The 22,869-nt window shown below is 43.0% G+C and overlaps 1 long non-coding RNA gene across 1 annotated transcript in view; it reads left to right on the top strand.

Annotated features, from left to right (window-relative positions):
- Window positions 1-18,106, top strand: part of LOC137370983 (uncharacterized) — a 35,839-nt gene extending 17,733 nt beyond the window's left edge. The window contains exons 2-3 of the long non-coding RNA XR_010975154.1: window positions 10,771-10,856; window positions 17,587-18,106. This is a non-coding gene — a long non-coding RNA (uncharacterized lncRNA). The remainder of the gene's footprint in view (window positions 1-10,770; window positions 10,857-17,586) is intronic.
- Window positions 18,107-22,869: the final 4,763 nt, after the last annotated feature.

Here is a 22,869-nt window from a genome sequence, read left to right as displayed (position 1 = left end):
GACCCACAATATGCCCTATGTAGGTTACTTGAGCTTATGCAAACTCACTCTTTGCAAGATTTACCACAAGGTCAGCCACTGTAACCTTCAGAAGAAGGCTTCTAACTGGTCCAGGTGGTCCCCCCAGGTGTCACTGTACACTAACAGATCATCCGGGTACACTACACAGTTGGGCAGGCCAGCCACTATCTGGTTCATCAGCCTTTGGAAGGCGGCTGGGGAATTTCTTAATCCAAAGGGCATCACCTAGCACTGGAATAAGCCATCTGGATTGACAAAAGCTGAGATCCCTTTAGCTGGGTTGGTTAAGGGAACCTGCAGTACCCTTTTAACAAATCTATTTTAGTTATGTGGATAGCGTTTCCTACTGTATATATACAGTCTTCCAGGCATGAAATTGCTCAGGAATCAGCTTTCGTAACTGCATTAATCTTTCTCTAATCAATGCAGAGCCTTGTTGAGCCATCGAGTTTGGAGACCAGCACAACTGGGGAACTCCAACCGCTCTGACTGGGCTCAGTCAGCTTGTGCTCCAGCATATACTGAATTTCCTCCCGAACTTGGGTCAGTTTCCTGGAACCTAGGTGATAGGGATTTTGTTTTATTGGAGGGGTCTCTCCTACATCCACGTGGTGTAGGGTTAGGATTATGCACCCTGATTTTTCCCTGCAGATCCCTTTTAAATGCTGTGAGCAGCCTTGTTAGGTCTCCTGTCTGTTCTGCCTTTAAATAGGAGAGTATGGTATCTAATTTCCCTAACATTTCAGTGTTACCTAACTGGACGGTAGGGGGTTCGATTTGGGAATCCTCCCAGCCTCCCTCGAACTCATCCTTACTGTCGTTTTCCCCCTCCTCTTTCCTGACTGCCTGACAGACCTTATTTATTTATTTTATTTATTTAGAGATACAGCACTGAAACAGGCCCTTCGGCCCACCAAGTCTGTGCCGACCATCAACCACCCATTTATTCTAATCCTACACTAATCCCACATTCCTACCAAACATCCCCACCTGTCCCTATATTTCCCTACCACCTACCTATACTAGTGGCAATTTATAATGGCCAATTTACCAACCAACCTGCAAGTCTTTTGGCTGTGGGAGGAAACCGGAGCACCCGGAGAAAACCCACGCAGACACAGGGAGAACTTGCAAACTCCACACAGGTCTTTTTTAATGCCAACAGAAAAAAAAATTTGAAACATTCAACTGCACAATGATAGAAATGTTAGATATGGGTTACTGGCCACAAAGCAGTTTTGTTTAACCCTATATGAAAAGGCAAAGGCGGCAGATTTAGCAATCTGAAAATGCAAATGACTCATAGCAATTCATCACCGACAGAATCGAAATGAAGAAGCTAGAGATCGGTTGCCTTGTCAAAAACTTAATGCAGTTTGTGAGCTGATGGCTCAATACACAAAATCACCCAAGGTGGGAAAGGACAGGGTTTGAAATTGTACTCCATGGTCAGATTTCCTGTTGGGACTCACTGCCTATGCAGGAGGGGTGAGGTTCTGAGGACAGTCAAGGCATATACAACAATTTCCTGGCAACTAAGAAAAGGTGAAGTTTGGAAGGAACAGGTGGGGGAAGTACCAACTAATTCTGCACTACAGCTGGTAACAGCACTCACTGCAGAATGGGTTTAATCTGCTCAGGCAGAGCTACAATTTTATTGACAGCACCAGCACAAAAACAAAACCAAATGATCTGTTTTATGAGCATTCTACTCTAACTTTTAATCACTGATCTCAGTGAGGAACTGTAGTTGCAGAACTCTGCTACACTGCAAATGCAAAGCAAGGGGCAAAGGATCTCAACCACTTCCTTTCCACCAGGGGCTGCAACACAGGAAGGAGAAGTAAACACTTCCTGTTTTTTTAAAAAGTCGAGGGGAAGCTGATTTAAAAAGAGAGAGCGAAGTTATGAAACACCATTCTGCTGGGAACTGGAAAAACCTGATAGATGAGTTTAAATATTCTCTAAATTCATGATTTTTTGAATGGGCCAAGACTCTACACAATACCTGGAATGGGCGGGTTGTCTTATGAAGAAAAGTTGGACAGGCTAGGCTTGTACCCGCTGGAGTTTAGAAGAGTAAGAGGTGACTTGATTGAAACATTTAAGATCCTGAGGAGTCTTGACAGGATGGATGTGGAAAGGATGTTTCCCCTTGTGGGAGAATCTACAACTAGGAGTCACTGTTTAAAAATAAAAGATCACCCATTTAAGACAGAGATGAGGAGAAATTTTTTCTGTCACAAGGTCGAGTGTCTTTGGAACACTCTTCCTCAAAAGGCAGTGGAAGCAGAGTCTTAAAAATTTTTTAAGGCAGAAGGAGATAGATTCTTGATAACCAAGGGGTGACAGGTTATCCGAGGTAGGCGGGAATGTGGAGTTGAGATTACAATCTGATCAGTCATGATCTTGTTGAATTGCAGACCCACTCCACAGGCTGAGTGGCCTACTGCTGCTCCTAATTCATATGTTCATATTCATGTACTGTCCCACACAGACTTCTCACTGAAACACACCTCAGTGGGGCATAAAATGACAATCACAATCACCATGTTCCTCACATAATGCTGTGATGGAGAAACATACACTGAGCACCCACTGACAAGACTCAAACTCCTGTACCCAATGAAACAACATACAAAGCAACTATCCTCAGCTTCAAAAAACTGCTCAACATGTTCTCAGTTTCAACTGCCCCAATGTCCTCTTCTCCTGAAGGTGCCAATTCTTGGTTGCACCAGTTGCCTTCAATTACACAGTCAAATGGCGAGTGTTGACAGGCTACTGCATCTTGGAGGGAAGCCTTTTTTTTTAAACCCAACATTCACACAGACAATGGGACACCCAGATTAACACATGAACAGAACTTGAATTAGTGCAGGAGTGAGGATGCACCAAGTAGTGAAGGGCTGCTTTGTATGATTTATATTTTCAAATTGGACATGTCTGCAACACATGCAAAACTATCCCGTCATGGAACAGTCATTCAGATCTTCACAGCAGCTGCCTTCATGTTGAGGATGCATTACCTCCTTCCCCTTTCATAAAGTCCAACTAATCCCACAATTTGGCTTTATCCTCGCATAGTCCCAATCTCCACAACAAATGCCATCACACACCCTCTATTTTACCCTTTTTCACTACTGCCTCCACTTTACCAGCAGTAGTCAGTCTGTGCTTGTTTGTCCCCTTCCTCGCTGTGATACCATTTTAACATATTGATGTGGCACAGCCTTTGATTTTTCCAAAAATCTGGGGCACTGAATTTTACGAGCGCACCACCAATCGCAGCGGCACTCTCTGAAGATGGTGGAACGCCCGTGCAGAACGCCTGTCGCTGAGCCCCCGTTATATTATGCGCGGCAGCTCATTAGCATGGAGGTGGGCAAAGCGCCCACACTCAATGACGTAAAGCGGGCTGGCGCTGCGTCCCTAGTCCTCGGTCCCCACTCCACAGGCGATGGCACCATTTTTAAAGGGCTTCAAGCCCTTACTAGTAATTTTAATTTTTAAAGGTCCCACTGCAATAAACATGGAAATGAAATTTTAATTAAACTTTGAAACCCCTCTCCCAAATCCACCCCTCCCACTGAGTGAACAATACATAAAATGACCTGTGCCCACCCAAAAAAAACCTTTTACCATGCTGAACTTTCACCCCCCAACTTCAGCACCTTTGACCCTCAACCCCTTCCCACCATCCCCACGACCAATCGGAACAGTTTTCACCGCTCCCCCACTCCACCACTAACCCCCCCACCCCCCCAGCCACCACCACAACGCAGCCGACCTGAAAATTTCACTCCTCTCCCCTCCCCACCAGTGTCATGCCTCAGATCTCCAAACAGAGATGTGGGATGGCCATCGGGTCAAGTGAAGTTAATTTGCATATATTTAAATTGATTTCAATATGTAAATGAAAGTCCCGCTGCTGAGTGGTAGGGGGGGCCACACCGAGGCCTCACTGCCGCCAGTAAAATGCGGCGGGGCCTTCCCGGCATCAGGTGTCGTGGCAGGCCTCTCCTGGAAGAATTTTCCGGGCCCCCCCGCCACAACTCCCAATGTCGGAGGGCTTGTAAAATCCTGCCCGGGGTGTCAATTATATAATTCACCTTGCTAAGTCTCTTTATTACTCTGTACGGACAACTGAACCAGGCTTTCAATGGTTCTCCTTGTATTGGTAATAGCACTAACACATAGATCTGAAATGTTCTAGCCTTGGCATGTTTATCCGCCTGCCTTTTCATAGTTGTGTGGGAGGTTTTTAGGTGTTCCTGAGACCCTGCACAGGCTCTCGTGAGCCGTTCTCGGAACATGGAGATGTAGTCTAACAGGGAAGATTTGTCCCTGTGTCCCAAAAACCTCTCCTTGATCAGTTTTAGAGGACCTCTCACCTCGTGTCCATAAACTAATTCAAAGGGACTAAAGCCAGTGGACTCATTCAGGAGTCCCTGATAGCAATCAGAGAAAATCCCAGCCCTTTGTCCCAGTCATGGGTGTACTCATAGCAATATGCCCTGATCAGTGTCTTCTCTGTGACCTTGTCCTATCAACACCTCCTTTGTTATCTCTGCCCCACCCCAGCTTTACTTGCTTAAAACCTTTTACATTTCTAATATTTGCCAGTTCTGATGAAGGGTCACTGACCTGAAACATTAACTCTGCTTCTCTCTCCACAGATGCTGCCAGACCTGCTGAGTAGTTCCGGCATTTCTTGTTTTTATTTCAGTGTTTTTAGGATCAGTGTTACCACTCCAAAGCCCCTTGTGATTGTGGGTGGTAGGCTGATGACTTTAGTTGGGTTATACCCAGATTACCAATGACTTTTTGCAAGATATCAGACATGAAATTTGTGCCCTGATCTGACGGGATCTCAGCAGGCAGCCCATATTGGGTGAAGAATTTGGTTAGCTCCTCCACCATTACCTTGGCAGAGATAATTCTTAGAGGGATACCCTCTGGACATCAAGTAGCCATATCCATAATGGTGAGAAGATACTGGTAGCCTCCTTTTATTTTCGGCAATGGCCACACACATCGACCAGCACTCTGCTGAACGGTTCCCCAAAAGCCAGTATAGGAATTAGGGGTGCAGGTTTTATTGCAGGTTGAGGCTTCCCCACAACCTGGCACGTGTGGCGAGTCTTACAGAACTCCACCACATCCTTGTGGAGTTGTGACCAGTGAAAATGCTGTCTGATGCAGGCTTGGGTTTTTCTGATACTGACATGTCCAGCCATTGGAATCTCATGGGCTAGTCTCAATATTTCCCTACGGTACCTCAACGGCACCACTACCTGATGAACCACTGTCCACTCTTTGTCTGCAGGTCTGTGAGGAGGTCTCCACTTCCTCATCAACACCTCATCCTTTAAATAGTAGCAGTCTGGAACTCCCCCTGCTTCAGCTTCAGTTTGGGCAGTCTGTGCTAACTTTTTTTAACCCTGGGCTGAGCCTCGACCAAGGAAGACCTGTTTAACCCATCCTTTGGGTCCTCTAACTTCCCAAAGAAGGTTTCAGATAACCAGACAGTAGGGTCATCTGTCTGCAGTGCCAGTTCAACCACCTCTGATGGAGCTTGTTTGGCCATGGACTGGGTCACCACAGTCAGAAAAATGCCGGGGACCTTTTCCTGTAACTGCTCAGTCTCCCTGACATCTTTCGGTCTCTCTAAAACCACTGGGGAAACTACTACTTTCACCCCGCCATATCATTACCCAGGAGCAGATTGACCCCATCCACAGGTAAACTAGGGACATCCCCATGGTTACCGGTCCTGAAACAAGGTTGCACTCCAGGTGCACCCGGTATAAAGGTATGGGCATATACTTTCCTCCAATATCATTTACTAGCACTCTAGCATTCAATGCACTCTCTGGGGGGAAAGGTCATGCCTTTTCCCAGCAGAAGGGATTGGGTGGCCCCTGTATCCCTAAGTATGACTATGGGCTTGCTTGCCTCATTCGAGGGGTATGGGGTCATTTTTCCATTGGACACAAAATCCTGGTAACTCTCAGGGATTTTGTTAAGTTTTCCCACACTCTCAGTGGTGGGTTTTACTGCTGCAGTTAAAGAAACAGCCTGGTCTGCTGTGCTTTCCATCAGGGTCCCTTTTCCTGCACTGGTCTGGTGTACCCCTGACTAAACCTATGGGTTTTCCCCATAACTTCCAGCAGTCAGCTTGAATGTGACTTGTTACAGTGCAAACACACAGGTTTTCGGGCATCACTCCTACTCTCAGCACCTTCGATTTTGGCCTGAGGAGGGCTCCCTGTATTTCCAGCTCATCCTTCTCCCCATGGCTGTTCATCCTCCTATCACCCTCCCACCTTCTAGCCTTTTCAGGTTTTCGGAAGTGACTAGGGAAGGGTTTCCCTTGGGGAAAGGGCTTGTGAATAAGTGTATAATCATCAGCTAGTATTGCTGCCCTGGTGGCTCTTGGAACCTTTTGTTCCTCCACGTGGTTTCTTATGGAAAGGGGAAGCGAGTTTTTGAATTCTTTGAGGGGCATCACCTCTCTGAGGTTTTCATAGGTGGACTCTATCTTAAGTGTCCGTATCCACTGGTCAAAAGCAAGCTGCTTAACTCTTTCAAACTGGATGTCAATTAGTTAAGGCTGCTTTCGGAGGGATCGGAATTTTTGGTGGTACACCTCTGGCACTAGCTCATATGCGCCCAGGATTGCGATTTTAGTCTTCTCATAGTCTGATGAACTCTGAATAGGCAGCAGTGGATAAACCTCATGGCCTTTTCCTGTTACTTTGCTTTGCAATAACAGTGTCCAGTTCTCTGTCGGCCACTTCAGCTGTTTTGCAAGCTTTGCAAAAGAGACAAAAAGTACTTCCACATCTCCCTCATTGAACTTGGGTATCAACTGGGAGAACTTTAAGAACTTAGCACCCAGTCCTGAACTAGGGGTAACTCCCTCACTAGCAGCGCCTTCACTGGGCACATTGGGTCTTCCCCTATTCAGTTCGAGCTGCCTTAACTCCCTTTGGAAAGCTCTTTCTTTTTCTCTTTCCTCCCTTTCTTTTTCCCTTTCCTGGAATTCTCTCTGCTCTTTCTCTCTCTATAAAGTTCTTTCTTTCTCTTTCCTGGAAAGCTCTTTCTTTCTCCCTTTCCTGAAACTCTCTGCTCTTTCTCCTCTGGAATTCTAATTCTAGTCTTCTCTGTTCTCATTGTACCTTAGCTAATGTGACTTTGTCTGTTTCAGATTCTATGCCTGTCTCTGGTTTTTCAGTGTCAATTTTAAAATGGTTGGCCACAAGTTTTATGATTTCAGGCTTCCTAGCTTTTGGACGGATAGTAATCTCCAACTACCCAGCTACATTCCTCAACTAAGATACTGTCCTTGAATGTTGATATTTTAGTACTCTAGCACTGAAAACCACAAGGAAACCTGTAATGAAGTTTTTAAATTATTACTCGGGATCAATTTGGTTTCCCGCTTCCAATTTCCCATTTGTCTTTGGGTTTGATCCTAGACATGAGCCCCCAAATTTCTGTTATGGTCAAGTGAAGAGGGATCGAAGGACTTCCCTCTTTCCCTCCTTGTTCTTTTTTAAAGTGGATGTATTGGCCAGTTCAGTAGATGTTTGATTATTTACTTGCTATGATCATAACAAGAACCAATCAGACAGGTTTCCTTGAGTTAACAAAGAAAGAGGTTAACTTTATTGTCCCTAAATGGAACTGATAAAATCATAAACAATGCACCAACTTTCACTCTCTCGCACACACTAGAGGTTTACACACGCACAAATAGGTTACAGAGTGGGGAAAGGTTGATTGGTTGATTTAGAGGCCATCAAAAAAGGTATGCAGTCTGTGAAGTTCAGTGATTCGGCTGGCTTCTAGCTGAATTCCGTGGTCCTGAGGCTTTTAGTTTGAAGACTGGTTCGATGAGTATCTTGAAGATAGCAATGCAAATGATTTCCTCCAACAGGGTGTCTGATTGTAGCTGGAGTATGCAAAGGTGGTCAGTCAACAAGCAGGATTTGCAAGATTTCAAGTTGGAATGGAGAGAGAGAGAGAGGGATCCCCGCTTAGGGTCTGCTCATGTCAGAGTCCAGTTGCCTCTTCTCTGTTGCAGAGAAAAAAACAGCTTAAAACCACAGATGGGGAGGGGCTTGTCACATGACAGCCACTCAGTCATTCAAACATAGCAGTTAGCAGTATTTATCTGCTTGCGGAGAGAACAGGTAGTTCCTTTAAACTTCCTGGGTCTTCGTTCTTGCTGGGATATTAGCAGACATTTTGTCTCTCTCCCCACAAGCATTGCAGTGTAGGATACAGTGTTGCAAATTAGGTGATCATCTTAAGCTGAAAAGATGACTTTGCTGGCAGCTTGTCTTTTAAAAATGTCTTTTTAAAAAAGATACAAATTCAGATTTCTAGCCAGTGGGCCAAAGAAAATTATCATTCAACAAAACATATTGGTGTAGCAGTGGTCAATGTTGTACACATCTTCTAGTTCCACATCTACTTCGTCCACTTGGACATCCAACAGTATATCTTCCGTATTCTTGGGTTGGGTAGCCTGCTCAATGTATCAGACATAACCATGAGGTTTTCAGGTTTGTATTGGATCTCACAGTTGTATCCCTGTACTTTGATTAGCAATCACTGGGGTCAAGGTGGCACACTGGTGAGTGGTTTTTGCCAAATCATTGCTAACAGTTTGTGATCAGTCTCAACAACAAAGCGTTTGCCAAATAGGTAGGTATGGAATCTGGTGATAGCGAACACTAATGCCAACGTTTCTCGTTTTATGTTTGAATAGTTCGCCTGAGCAAGTGACAAACACATCATGTCAGCTCATGTGTGCGACCCTGGCTCAGGGCTTTGAGCACATGAGCTCCTTTATTGAGAGAGTGGCCAATCTGACGAAAAACCACATATGGCAGCACTCTGAGTGGATGCCGGAGCAGTGCACTGACATGCATAAAATGCATGCCACACTGTGTAGCATGGACCAGTTAGTGGCGCTGACGGCAGAGATATTTGGAGTGGATGCCAGTTGTGCCCCAGCTGGTGCTTCCCTCCAGCCATCCGGACCGCTAACAAAGGGCTGAGGTTGTCACCGAGGAGAATGAAGATGCCACAACGCACAGGGAAGCATCAACATCATCGGCCTCCTTGGTCCCTCTGACTGAGTGACCATCTGTGCAGCAGGGCCCAGTGATGAAGGCTTCCCCTGAATTGATGCCGGTGCAGCAGCCTCTGGAAGTGCCCTCATGGCCACCTCCACAATGAGGATGACCGCCACATGTATCTCAGCCACAAGCAGAGACAAGCGAGCAAGCTGCTTCCACCTCATCTGAGGCCACAATGGGAACACTGTGTAGATGTGGCCGAGAGCGGAGGACACCACTTTGGGCGGAGCACTGAGTGGTTCACTGGGGTTTGCCTCACTTATAAATGTGCACTTTTTCTCTTATTCAAGACAATGTAAATATTGACACATGATATGTGTGAGCTTCCATTCTTTCATGGCGATGCTGGAAAAAAGGGAAGAGGTGATGAAGGGAAGCAAGGGTTCTTAAAGAGGTGTTGTGAATCCTCTGGACAGATTGCATCCCTCAATGATGGTAAAAGTGGATCTATTCCAGGCTGTGTTTTCAATGGAAATGTTCCCACAGGCAGCTCAAAGTGAGTTCCAGACCATGACGTCTTCCTCCATTAGAAGGGCTCAGCTGAAACAGGCCTGGATCAGATGATCCCTGATGTTGATAGTATCCTGATGAAACCCTAAAGTCTCACGCTGGCCCTGGCCACCTCCCTGTGTAGCCGGGGCAACTCTGTGTTCGTATCTTTCTTCTCCTCCTCTTCCTTCTCCTTTTCCATGTCCTGCTCCTCCTCCAATGAGCTATGTTGTTCCAGGGCCTCTCCACCTTCAAGGTCCATATCTCTCAGGAGGGACATGTAATGGAGAGGCAGCAGACCACTGCAATGTGCGAGACCTTTGCAGAAGTGTACTGCGGAGCACCACCCAATCAGTCTAGCCACTGGAACCACATCTTCAGAAGCCTGATGGCCTGCTCAATGGTGGTCTTTGTGAGCAGATGGCTTTGGTTGTAGCGCTTCTGTGCCTTCTCATCTGCAGATCCAGGTGGGCTACTTCACTGAGACCCTTGGCAGTGCCTGTGAGATATGCAGTTTTTTCACAAAGATATAACTCAGTTTTACCAGCTGCAAGACAGCTGATCTCACTGTCCCATGAGTCCTGCCACATGGTAGTCTTTTGGCAAGAAACTCAGTTGCTTGCTGGCATTGAGCTATCTTCCAAAATATACCAAGGCTGCCATTTGGAGATTATTCTGCTAATCCTGCATGCAGGCATTCCCCACCTTTCCCCAAGTCAGCCTGCATATATCCCATCAGTAACAAAAGCATCTCACTGACAACAAGTCTAATAACCTTCTTACTGTTTAAGGCCATATGGCTCCCCTTGGAGCTTACTCTTAAGCTCCCTTTCAATCTTATACCGGTATGTGTCCAACCGTAGGCTGTTTTTCTTTTAAAAATAAAGTAGAAGGTGTTATGGATAAATTACTTTTATTACCACCACTGCACCATTTCCAACCCATGGTCCTCCCATGAGGTCTCATGTTTCCTCTCTGAAAACAAAATAGTGTGGAGACTGGTCTGGCATTAGAATGGTGTTAAGGATAATTTATAATGGTGCTGCTGACCAGCAAGCCCTTCTCCTTCCCCTTTTAACACAATTTACTTGATTACTTTATCTAGGCAGGTCATGGATAGAGACATGCTGTAGTTGATGAGCCATTGATCTGAAGGCATCGGCTCCTGGTGTCAGCTTTGCATTTGAACCAGTAAGTGTAGAATAAACTAAGACCCGACATTGTTTCCTGTCACCACCTGCTTCGCTCAAATGCATTTGTTTCTAGCCAGATCGCTCAATTGCATTGTTTGTAGTCTCTGGCAAATTCCCCTTCCACCCAGCTGAGATTGTTTGCTCATCCCAGACCCCTCACACCATTTCCACCCCCACTCTCCCCTTTTCTCTCACCACAGTTTCCTTCATCATCCTGTCCCTGTCCCGCTCTCTGTCCCTTTATCCCACAGCCATTCTGCATCCTCTTCCTCTTCCCTTCATCTCCCCTTTTTCCTTGCACTTCCCATCCCCCTCATTCCTCTCTTTCAACTACCTCTCCCCTCTCCTCTATTTCTTTCTCCATCTCCCATCCTCTCTCCTCCCCTCCATCCATCATCTCTCTTCCTCTTTCCCTCTTCCCCTCCACTCCTCTTTCCCTCTTCCCCTCCACTCCTCTTCCCTTCTGCTTGTCCCTGACTCCCCTCTTCCTTTTCCCTGCTCTCTCCCACTCTTCTCCCTCTCACATTTGCATCCTCATCCTTCCCCAGTCTTGGTCCATTTATCTCACTGCTCTCTAGCTCTGCTTGACCTGAATAATGCACTTGGTTATGACTCTGTATATGAAATGCCATAGAAGATCGACTCTGGCTTATTTAAAATTGTACATCTGCATGCACTGTCTAGCTGCACCACTTGATTCCTGTTGTTATGTTTTTGTCACATTTTTTCTGTCAGTTTGTTTCCATTATAAATTCCTATGTCCACAATTTCTATGTAAATTTGTAATGGTGCAATTATGCCTCTCTGGATTGGTAGCCTGTCTTCCTTGTAGTGGCTGAATGCCTAGCTCCACTCAAAGCTTCATGCCTGTTGCCCTTCTACTTATAGGTCAAAAACCAGCCTGATGCTCCAGCCACTGCTTCAAGAGGCAGCATTTTTGTTTTGAGGGTTCGTCCCCTTTTCTTGGCAAATGGGGCAGGGAAAAATGTTTATACTTTTCTATTATCGGCCTGCTTCTCATGGCTAACAGAGCTTGAAAGAAAAATTTTGCATCTCTATTATCAATTCCACTCCTCATGGCTTGGGAGCAAGCTTTGAGTCTCTATGATCAGTCCCACTTCTCATGACTAACGGGACTGTGGAGAAAGTCTTAATAAACATTTATTGGTGGTGGGTTGTGCCAGTAACTCCTCAGTGCAAATGGCTCCATGCAGATGCACATTTTAGTGTATAGGGACTCCCTGGAAGATTTCCATTAGTGTGTAGGGACTCCCAAGATTAATTTTTTAAGTGTATTTTCACACCTCTTTTGTGCTGGACTTATTCTGTGGTGACAAGCCAACCTTAACATTTGAGCAGAATTCTAGAGAATTTATAAACCACTTTCAGTGAGATACAGAATGAATAGGACCTGGAACCCTAAGACAGATCCAACTAGGTAAAGTTTTAGATGCTGCACTATAGATTTAAATACTTGATTATATCAATGTTTAGCTGATGTTTGAATTTGGTTAGAAGTATCATTGGCCACAGTTTCAATCATAAAGTTCCATGTCAAAATTGCTAGTTGTGCATAAATGACGAGATAAACCATAGCTAGCTCAAGATGAATGAGCCATGTTTTGACCATGGAAATTTGGCTGACTCATTTCTGGGTGTTACAAACTCATTGCATTTTGATGGGATATCCACTAATGAGTTACTGGCATCCATAGCTTCCATGTATTTCTACATATAAAAGGGAGTTAGAAAAGCCATATCGTGGTGCCACTATGGGGGAAAGTGCAATCTGCTTGTAGTACAGAAAAGATAAATCTAGATTACTAATTCAAAATAAACAGTGACATTAAGACAAAGTGGCGCGGGTTAAAACTAGCAAAAAATAAATTTATGACTGACGTCATCTTTGCACCAAGAATCATTGATGTGTAAAATTATATTCTCAATAGGATAGTGAAGGCAAAAACCATGGAATCATTTAAGTGATTCATTAAAGTATTTCTGGTACAGTGTGACAAATTTATATAGGGAGTTTCCATTATAAATAGGGACATAGGAATTTATAATGAAAGTATATGAAAACATAGAAAAAATAGGAGCAGGAGTAGGCCATTCGGCCCTTTGATCCTGCTCCGCCATTCATTATGACATTGGCTGATCATCCAACTCCGTAACCTGTTCCCTATTTCGCCCCATACCCTTTGATCCCTATAGAGCTATATCTAACTACTTGTTGAAAACATGCAATGTTCTGGCCTCAACTTCTTTCTGTGGTAGTGAATTCCACAGGCTCACCACACTCTGGGTGAAGAAATTTCTCCTCATCTCAGTCCTGAAAGGTTTACCCCGTATCCTTAGACTATGATTCCTGGTTCTGGACTCCCCCACATTCCTTCCTGCATCTAACCTGTCAAGTCCTGTTAGAATTTTATAGGTTTCTAGGAGATCCCTCCTCACTCTTCTGAACTCCAGCGAACATAATCCTAACCGACTCAATCTCTCCTCATACGTCTGTCCCGCCATCCCAGGAATCAGTCTGGTAAACCTTTGCTGCACTCCCTCTATAGCAAGAACATCCTTCCTCTAATAAGGAGACCAAAACTGCACACAATATTCCAGGTGTGGCCTCACCAAGGCCCTGTATAATTGCAGCAAGACATCCCTGCTCCTGTACTCAAATCCTCTCGCTATGAAGGCCAACATACTAACTGCCTTTTTTACTGCCTGTTGCACCTGCATACTTACCTTCAGTGACTGATGTACGAGAACACCCAGGTCTCGCTGCATATTCCCCTCTCTCAGTTTATATCCGTTTAGATAATCCGAAGAAGGGTCACTGACCCGAAACGTTAACTCTGCTTCTCTTTTCACAGATGCTGCCAGACCTGCTGAGTGGTTCCAGCATTTCTTGTTTTTATTTCAGATTTCCAGCATCCGCAGTATTTTGCTTTTATTATAGATAATCTGCCTTCCTGTTTTTGCTACCAAAGTGGATAACCTCACATTTATCCACATTATACTGCATCTGCCATGCATTTGCCCACTCACTCAACTTGTCCAAATCACCCTGAAGCCTCTCTGAATCCTCCTCACAACTCACCCTCCCACCCAGTTTTGTGTCATCTGCAAACTTGAACATATTACATTTAGTTCCCTCTTCTAAATCATTAATATATATTGTGAATAGCTGGGATCCTAACACCGATCCCTGCGATACCCCACTAGTCACTGCCTGCCATTTGGAAAAAGACCCATTTATCCCTACCCTTTTGTTTCCTGTCCGCCAACCAATTTTCTATCCATCGCAATACACGACCCCCAATCCCATGCGCTTTAATTTTACACGCTAATCTCTTATGTGGGACTTTGTCGAAAGCCTTCTGAAAGTCCAAATAAACCACATCCACTGGCTCCCCCTCATCAACTCTATTAGTTACATCCTCGAAGAATTCTAGTCAATTTGTCAAACATGATTTCCCTTTCGTAAATCCATGCTGACTCTGCCCGATTCTACCACTGTTCTCCAAGTGAGCTGCTATAAAATCTTTGACAATGGACTCTAGAATTTTCCCCACTACCAACGTCAGGCTGACTGGCCTATAATTCCCTGCTTTCTCTCTCCCTCCCTTTTTAAATAATGGGGTTACATTAGCTACCTTCCAATCTGTAGGAACTGTTCCAGAGTCTATAGAATCTTGGAAGATGACCACCAATGCATCCACTATTTCTAGGGCCACTTCCTTAAGTACTCTGGGATGCATACCATCAGGCCCTGGGGATTTATCAGCCTTCAATCCCATCAATTTCCCCAACACCATTTCTCTACTAATACTGATTTCCTTCAGTTCCTCTCTCTCACTAAGCCTCGTGTTCCCTAACATTTCTGGTATATTTGTGTCCCCCTTTGTGAAGACAGAACCAAAGTATGCATTTAGTTGGTCAGCCATTTCTTTATTCCCCATAATAAAGTCCCCTGTTTCTGACTGAACAAGAACAGAATGTATGACTTTAAAATAGGGTCTGAATTATTTCTGCATGCCCCAGTCCATTTAATTACTGGCCTCTAATCCCACTGAAACTTACTCTTAGTCTTCTAAGTAAGTATGCAACTCCACAAGAAATTGATCAGTTTTTAATTAAAAATGTAATTTTCTTTTTAGTATTAACTTTATAAAACACAATGTAAGTGAGGTTTTATTCATTTATTTTCCTTTTTCTTTAAATTTACAAATGTTATAGCTCAGGAACTCTTAGCTCTGGCATTATGAGACTGCAGAACTTGAATTGTGAAAATAAATGGAAGAATGTACTGAATATGCCCCTATATGGGTGATGTTCTTATTATGCATAAGCTTGAAATTGAACTATTGATACCTTGTATATAACTGAGAAGTTTTCACTTAGAATCAAAGAATTATACAACACAGAAGAGGGCTATTCAGCCCATTATACCTGCGCTGGCTCTTTGGAAGAGCTATCGGGATGAGACCCCATCTGGAATGCTGCATTCTGTTCTGGGCACTGCGCCTCAGGAAGGATAAATTCACCAGAATGATACTGGAGTGAAAAGGGTTAAATTATGAGGACTGGTTGGATATAATATGCTTGCATTCCCTTGAGTATAGCAGATTATTGGGTGATCTAATTGAGATGTTTAAGATGATTAAATATTGGATAGAATAGACATAAAGACACTATTTCCTCTGGTGGGAGAGTCAGAACAAGGGGACATCACCTTAAAAATAAGACTAAGGTGAGTGGCCCAAATAAGCATTCTTTATACAAATGATTGGAGTTTAAGGAACAAATTGAATAAATTGCAGGCAAAAATTCAACTTGGAGTGTATGGCATGGTAGCCATTACGGAGACATGGCCACAAGATGGTTGGGTCTTGGAACAAAATATACAAAGATATAAGGTCAACAGAGGGAGGAGTAGCCTTATTGATTAAGGGTGAAATCACTTCAATGATAGAGCATAAAACAAGAGGTAAGCAAGCAGTGGAGACTTTATGGGTAGAATTAAGAAACAGAAAAGGATTTAAGACTGTAGTGGGAGTTGTGTAATAGGCCCTCTGGTAATAGCTGTGAAGTGGTAGCTTGTATGAATGCTGAGATTAGACAAGCATGTAGCAAAGGTAGAGTGGTTTTAATGGAGGATTTTAACTTTCATATAGATAGGGATAAGCAGCCTAACACCTGCCAGAAAGGTAGTGAATTTCTTGAGTGTGTCAGGGATAGTTTTCTGCAACAATATGTCCTAGAACCAACAAAGGAGTAGACCATATTGGATTTAGTAATGAGTAACATGCCATTTTGCATGGGGTCAAGCAGATTCGAGAATTAAATGTGTGGCTAAAGAATTATGTGGGAGGAAAGGGTTTTAATTCATGGGGCATTAGCACCTATACCTGGGAAAAAGGGATCAGACAAGTCAGATAACAAGGACTGTGGATAGGGCTTTAAACTAAAAGTGGGGGCAGGGGTCAGGCGAAGGAAGATTTAGAAATCTAAAGACAAAAATCGAGGCAATAGATCAGTGTAGTGATTTGGGTAAAGACAAACAGAGTGAGGCAGGAAGGGACAGAGAGTTTAATGGCAATAGTGCATCAATGAATTAAGTCCATGCAACAATAGGAGTAAAAAGAAGTCTCTTATTTGAATGTACAAAACATTCACAATAAAATAAATGAACTAGCTTCACAAATAGATCTAAGTGTCATTACAGAGACATGGATACAAGGTGACCAAGGTAGGGAAATAAATATTCCAGGGTACACAATATTTTGTAAAGACAGACAGAATGGAAAAGAAGGAGGAGTAGCCCTCACAGGAAAGGTTGACATAAGGACAGTCGTAACAAAGGATCTTGGTTCAGGAGATAAGGAAGTAGAATCAGCATGGATGGAGATTAGGAATAAAAAGGGTCAGAGAATGCTGGTGGGAGTAGTTTATAAGCCTCCTAACAGTAGTTACACTATTGGGCAGAACATTAAGCAAGAAATAATTAGAGCTTTTAACAAGGCAATGCAATAATTGGGGGACTTGATCTTCATATAGACTAGACAAATCAAATTGGCAAAGGTAGTCTGGAAGATGAATTTGTAGAATGCACTTGCAACAGTTTCCTGGAACAATATGTCATGGAATCAACTAGTGATAAAGCTATTTTAGATTTAGTATTGTGCAATGAGGCGGTATTAATTAGTAATCTCATAGTAAAGGATTCTCTGGGAAAAAGTGATCATAATAGGGCAAATTCCATATTAAGTTTGAAAGCGAACTACTCCAGTCCCAAACAAGATTCTTGAACTTAAAACAAAGCCAATTACATAGGTATGCGGGGACTGCTGACTAAGGTGGATTGGGTAAATAGGCTAAAAGCTATGGTGGTAAATAAACTGTGAGAAACATTTAAAGAAACAATTTAAAATGTTCAACAAAAATACATTCCATTAAAAAACAAAAACTCATCAAGAAACATCCATCTGTGGCTTACTAGGTAAGTTAAGGATAGTGTTGGATTAAAAGAAGAGGCTTATAAGCAAAGCATAGTGTAAGAAATGTGGATTCTGTCATTTTTACTGGCCTTTTTATACCTTTTGTATGATGAATTTTATGTACTTCCCCATATATATAAATATATGTTTTGTATAAGCTTTTGGTAAATGAAGAGTTAATTTTAGTTGTGCACCTTACTGAAAAAATTGTTGTCTCAAACTGTATAGGGAGTCAGAATTACATTGTGATGCGGACTAATAACAAACAAATAAAGGGAAAGAAAAGAACAGATATCAAAAACTATGTAACAAGTTGTGATCAAAATGTAACAGAAAAACAGGATGAGGCTTGCCGGAAATGTATGATCTTATGGACCTCAATGTTATAATGGACTGTTTGTGCACATTGTTTTGCATATGTGATCATGATTAATGTACAAACAAAAGTACTGACCAATGAAATGGCAGGGCCAATCGAAACAGCGATATGTATGAAACAGCGATATGAATGAACCAACCAATCAGTGCACAGGAGGAGCCACTGGCTACGACGAATAAACAAACAGATCTGGAGAGGTTCGGCATATAGATTTGAAGATGACAAAGGGAGAGACAAGAGAAGAGGAGTCACGAGCTGTCTATGCCACTAGAGCCAGTGGAGAGTAAAGGCCATCTGGACTAGGATATCGACTGCCTTGGATTTGTTAATTATTACTTTTAGCCTGAATAAATCATCCTGATATCACTATATTAGGTATCTGCTTGTCCGAATTCTTATTGTCTGGTCGAAGAACAAATTATAAGTAAGGTTCTAAATCTTACAATGGTAGTAAACCAGAGGATTGGGAGTGATTTAGAAACCAGCAAAGGGTGACCAAAAAGTTAATAAAAAGGGGGGAAAATGCAATATGAGAGTAAACTAGCCAGGAATATAAAAACAGTTTGTAGGAGCTTTTACAAATCTATAAAAAATGACTCATCTCATCCATTACGCACTGGCATACAAGACGCGTCAGGGAGGCTATGGAGGTCTACCAACACCACACTGTCTCCCAAGTCAGTGCTTTGCTCATCTGTGATATATGGTTATCCCTACTCAAGAAATACATCACCTCCTTGTCATGCTCAGAAGGAGCAGTGATGAAACAAACAACGAAATGCAGGAATTACGAAGTTTAAAAAGTCAACTGTTAAAACTAAACCAAAAGAACTTGGACACGTGAACCACAGTCAAAATGGAATACCAGCCATGTGACCCCTCCTGTACTGGAAATTCACAAACTCATCTGCCAAAGATGAGGCTCATTAACCTCATCTGAAATAACTCTGGGGAGAACCCCTTTGAAATTGAAAGGAGCTATTGCACATTAATGACTCTGATCGACATGAATGAAGGATGCTGGAGACAATCTAACTCATAGCAAAACCAAGGTGAAAAAGGTGTTAAGCAGCAACATCATAACAGAATAATTCCCATTCAAACATTAAACAATGACCATGGTTATCATCCTGGCCATTATGTGGTCACAACAGGGGAGAGGCCATGTACCTCCTAACAGAAACTCCAATGTGATAGATTTTGACCTTAAAAAGGTAGCTCTCTGTACAGGAGAAAGAGAGAGGAGATCAAGCCAACATCACAGAAACCCTGTGAGAAGGATCCAGCCGGCAAGAGAAGAACCCTGCTGACCAAGAACAATCACCACGGCACAGATATCACAAAATGACTTTGAGACTAACCATTTGTGAACTACAAATCACCAGCTTTGGGTTATATTACAACCACTAGAGCTCTACAATACCTCTGCAAGTTCAAGACCGTGAATAATCAGGCCTACAACTTTAAAAAAAAACTTTTCCTCCCAAGAAGACTCAATAGTTTTCTGTAAAACATGAATACTTCCCTCACTTGTGACTTTAAACTACCTCTTACCTTTTTCTCTCTATCTATCTATTCCTGTGTATGTATGTGTGGGTGAATGTGTGTGTGTGAGGTTGCGATCATTTCAGGATTTGTTTAAAAATTAATAGTTTTTTTCACCTACAGGAAAAACTGTCATTTGTCTTTATTTGACCTTAAAGACACTCGGGGGCTAAAGCATCATTTTAACAAAACACGTTTGCAGCTAGTTGAGAGCTAAACAGTGGCAACTGCCCACACCCCTTACAACCTGTCCGTAACAACTTGCTCTGCAGCCAACATACCCTGACAAGAACAATAGTATGTATTGACTTTTCACGAGACACAATAGCAGACCAATCAGCAGCAAGAATAATAGGATGTACTGACCTATCATGGAACACAATTAGTTGACTGATAGCAGCAAGAACATGAACATGCAACGACCTATCAGCAGTAGGATCCCGCCCACGTTCCCATTCTCCACCATATATAAACTCACTGTTTTCACCTGTTCCAGTTATTTCTCCAGTAGATGGGCAGAGTACGCTGCCCGAAACGTCGAACCCTGCCAGTCCTTCTAAAAACTCCTTTTTCAAGGAAACACTGCTCTTTTCAGAGCAAATTCACATGGTGTAAAATGATAACATTGTTTTACTCAATGTTATTTTATGGCTGCCTTCCCAGTAGAAGACACAAATTACATACCAGAAATAGAGGGTAACCAAGGGGCTAATAAGAGTGAAGAATTTAAGGTAATTAATATGAGCAGAGAACAAATATTGGAGAAACATAAGGGATTAAAAGCTGGCAAATCCCCAGGACCTGATGGCCTACATCCTAGAGTTTTAAAAGAGGTAGTAGCAGAGATAGTGGGCTGAATTTTGTTCTCCCACAGGCGTTGGGTCCCATGGCTGCGGGGGCCTGAAGATGGCTCTGGAGAAAGCCCACCACGGACCTCGACGGCAGGAGGGCTCAGCCCGATCCTCCCGGCGGCGGCAAGGCACCGTGGCGACTTCCCCGCCGCTGGGTGATGGGACCACAATTTTAATATGCAATCAATTAAAATAATTAATTTAAATAAACTTCTGTCGCCTCCTGATGGCTCGCTGTGATCTTCGGCCTAGTGGCTGGCAGTCCCACGTCTTTGGATCTCCGTCTGCGGAATCAAGACACCACACTGGTGGGGAGGGGTGGGGAGTTAAGTTTATCAGTGCGGTGGGGGGGTGGTGGTGGGGACGGGTTAAAATTCACATCATGGGTGTAGAGGATGGTGGGAAAGGTTGTAGTTTGAAGTTTGTGCAGTTTGCGGGGGGTCTGATGGTAAAGGTAAGTGTTTTGGGGGGATGGGCAAATAATATAATTGTTATTGGGGTGGGGGAGGGGCAAAAGAAATGTCTTTATTTAATTTAATTTAACTTATCTTTAAATATTTAAATGCCGGTAGGGCTAACAGCCCTTTAAAAATGGCATCAACGCCTGTGCAGAGGCATCTGATGCCGTTACTGGTGAAGGACAGCCCGCCGCTCCCCGTGATGTAGTGGGGCGGCCCGCCCGGCTATTTAAATGAGCCACCGCGCTTAGGATTGCAGCAGCTCCATGACATGCAGCCCACCGCCATTTTTTTTGCCCGCCGCCAAAATCGGCAGCGGGCACATAGAATTCAGCCCAGTGGATGCACTGATTATGATTTTCCAAAATTCCTTACATTCTAGAACAGTCCCAGCAGCTTGGAAGTTAGCAAATGTAACACCACTATTCAAGCAAGGAGGGAGAGAGAAAAAAGGGAACTACAGGTCTGTTAGCCTGACATAAGACATGGGGAAAATACTGGAATTTATTATTAAAGAAGTCTTAACAATGCACTTCAAAAAACAGAGTATGATCAGACAGAGTCAACATGGTTTTATGAAAGGGAAGTTGTGTTTGACAAATTTATTAAAGTTTTTTGAGGATATAACTAGTAAGGTAGATCAAGGGGAACTAGTAGATATAGTGTACTTGGATTTCGAAAAGGTATTTCGATAATGTTCCACACAAAAGGCTAGTATGGCAGATAAGGGCCTATGGAGTTGGGGGTAATAAATTAGCATGGATAGAGGATTGGTTAACAGACAGGAAGCATTTTCAAGATGGCAGGCTGTAACTAATGAAGTGCTGCAATGATCAGTGCTGGGTCTCAGCTATTTACAATCTATACTAATTACTTAGACAAAGAGACTGGGAGTAATGTATCTAAGTTTGCTGACAATAAAAAGCTAGGTGGGAATGCAAGCTGTGAGGAGGACACAAAGAGGCTGCAAAGAGATATAGATAGGATAAGTGGATGGGCAACAAGGTGGCAGGTGGAGTATAATGGTGGGTAAGTGTTAGGTTATTCACTTTGGTAGTAAGAACAGAAAACCAGAATATTTTTTAAAAGGTGTGAAACACTTCTAAATTTTGATGTTCAGAGACACTTGTGTGTACTGTTACGACCGACTGCTCAAGTTAAAGCCTCCAATCAAAATATACGATTCTGATTGGTGGGAGAAATGTGCTGTTGATTCAGTCCCGCCCCTCCACAGATCGCCTAACATATCATTTTTAAACTTTCCAAATAAAAGAAAACCACAGCCAAACTGACTATCTATTAACCCACCCCCACCCCCCTGAATTAGGCTAACCAAACCAGGTGTCTTTAGATCAACAAGTTAACTGTTTAATTAGAAAAACTAAATTCTTAAACACTAATGAGATATAAATAACATTTAAAAAAGAAAAAATTAGCGTCCTTGCAGATTTACGCTCCTGCCGACGAGATATCTTCCAATGCGGAACAGACCAAGGTTGCTTGAAATCCTCACAGCGTCTGATGGGGAGAAAAAAAAGTTCTTAAACAGTAGAACAATCAGTTGTCTATTTCAGCAGTTGAATTGATGCTCTTCTTTTCTGGCAATGAATTTCAGCAATTACAGTTCAGTGGTTAAAGGAATTTGGCTTTAGCATTGTTTTGAGGAATAAAAGATTGTCACAGTCTAACTTCCCTTCCTTCAGTTTAAATTATCAGAAAACTCTGTTAGGTTCATGCTGGTCCAGCTGTCTGTTTGTGTCTGGCAACTGTGTCTCAAAAACCAGTTTTTCAGCTAGTTTCAAATGTCAATAGGCAACATTGTATCTTGTGTCCTTGGTCCTGAGTGGACCAATATCCTATGGCAATAAGAATGCATTCTTTGACTCAGTCCCTGGAGCTTGTTGCCTTAAAGCAGTACTGATCCTGTTACAGCCTTAAAGGCACACTGCATACTTCCCAGAAACAAAAGACAGGATAATAACACCTCCACCCCTGCGGAATGAAATGCCATTCCTGAAATGCATTTCATTATAATGGGTAAAAAATACAATTTGAAAAAAAACCGCTAGTACATTTTTCCCCGCATTTACAGGTATACAATTTCTAAAATGGTAAGATCACAGCAACAAGTTCTACCAGAACATCTTTGGCTTTACATTTTCAAAAAGGTGTCCCAATTAACCCATTTCAAATTTCTAAACTTAGTCTTCCTGTTGTTTCGTGTTTTCCTTCCAAGTAACTCTATTGTACATCACCTTGGCCAGGTGAACTGCACAGC

The sequence above is a fragment of the Heterodontus francisci genome, chromosome 6 (assembly GCF_036365525.1).
Source record: "Heterodontus francisci isolate sHetFra1 chromosome 6, sHetFra1.hap1, whole genome shotgun sequence".
In the NCBI taxonomy this organism is placed as follows: Eukaryota; Metazoa; Chordata; class Chondrichthyes; order Heterodontiformes; family Heterodontidae; genus Heterodontus; species Heterodontus francisci.
Note: the sequence above shows the minus strand (reverse complement) of the source record. Positions and strands in the feature narration are given on the sequence as shown.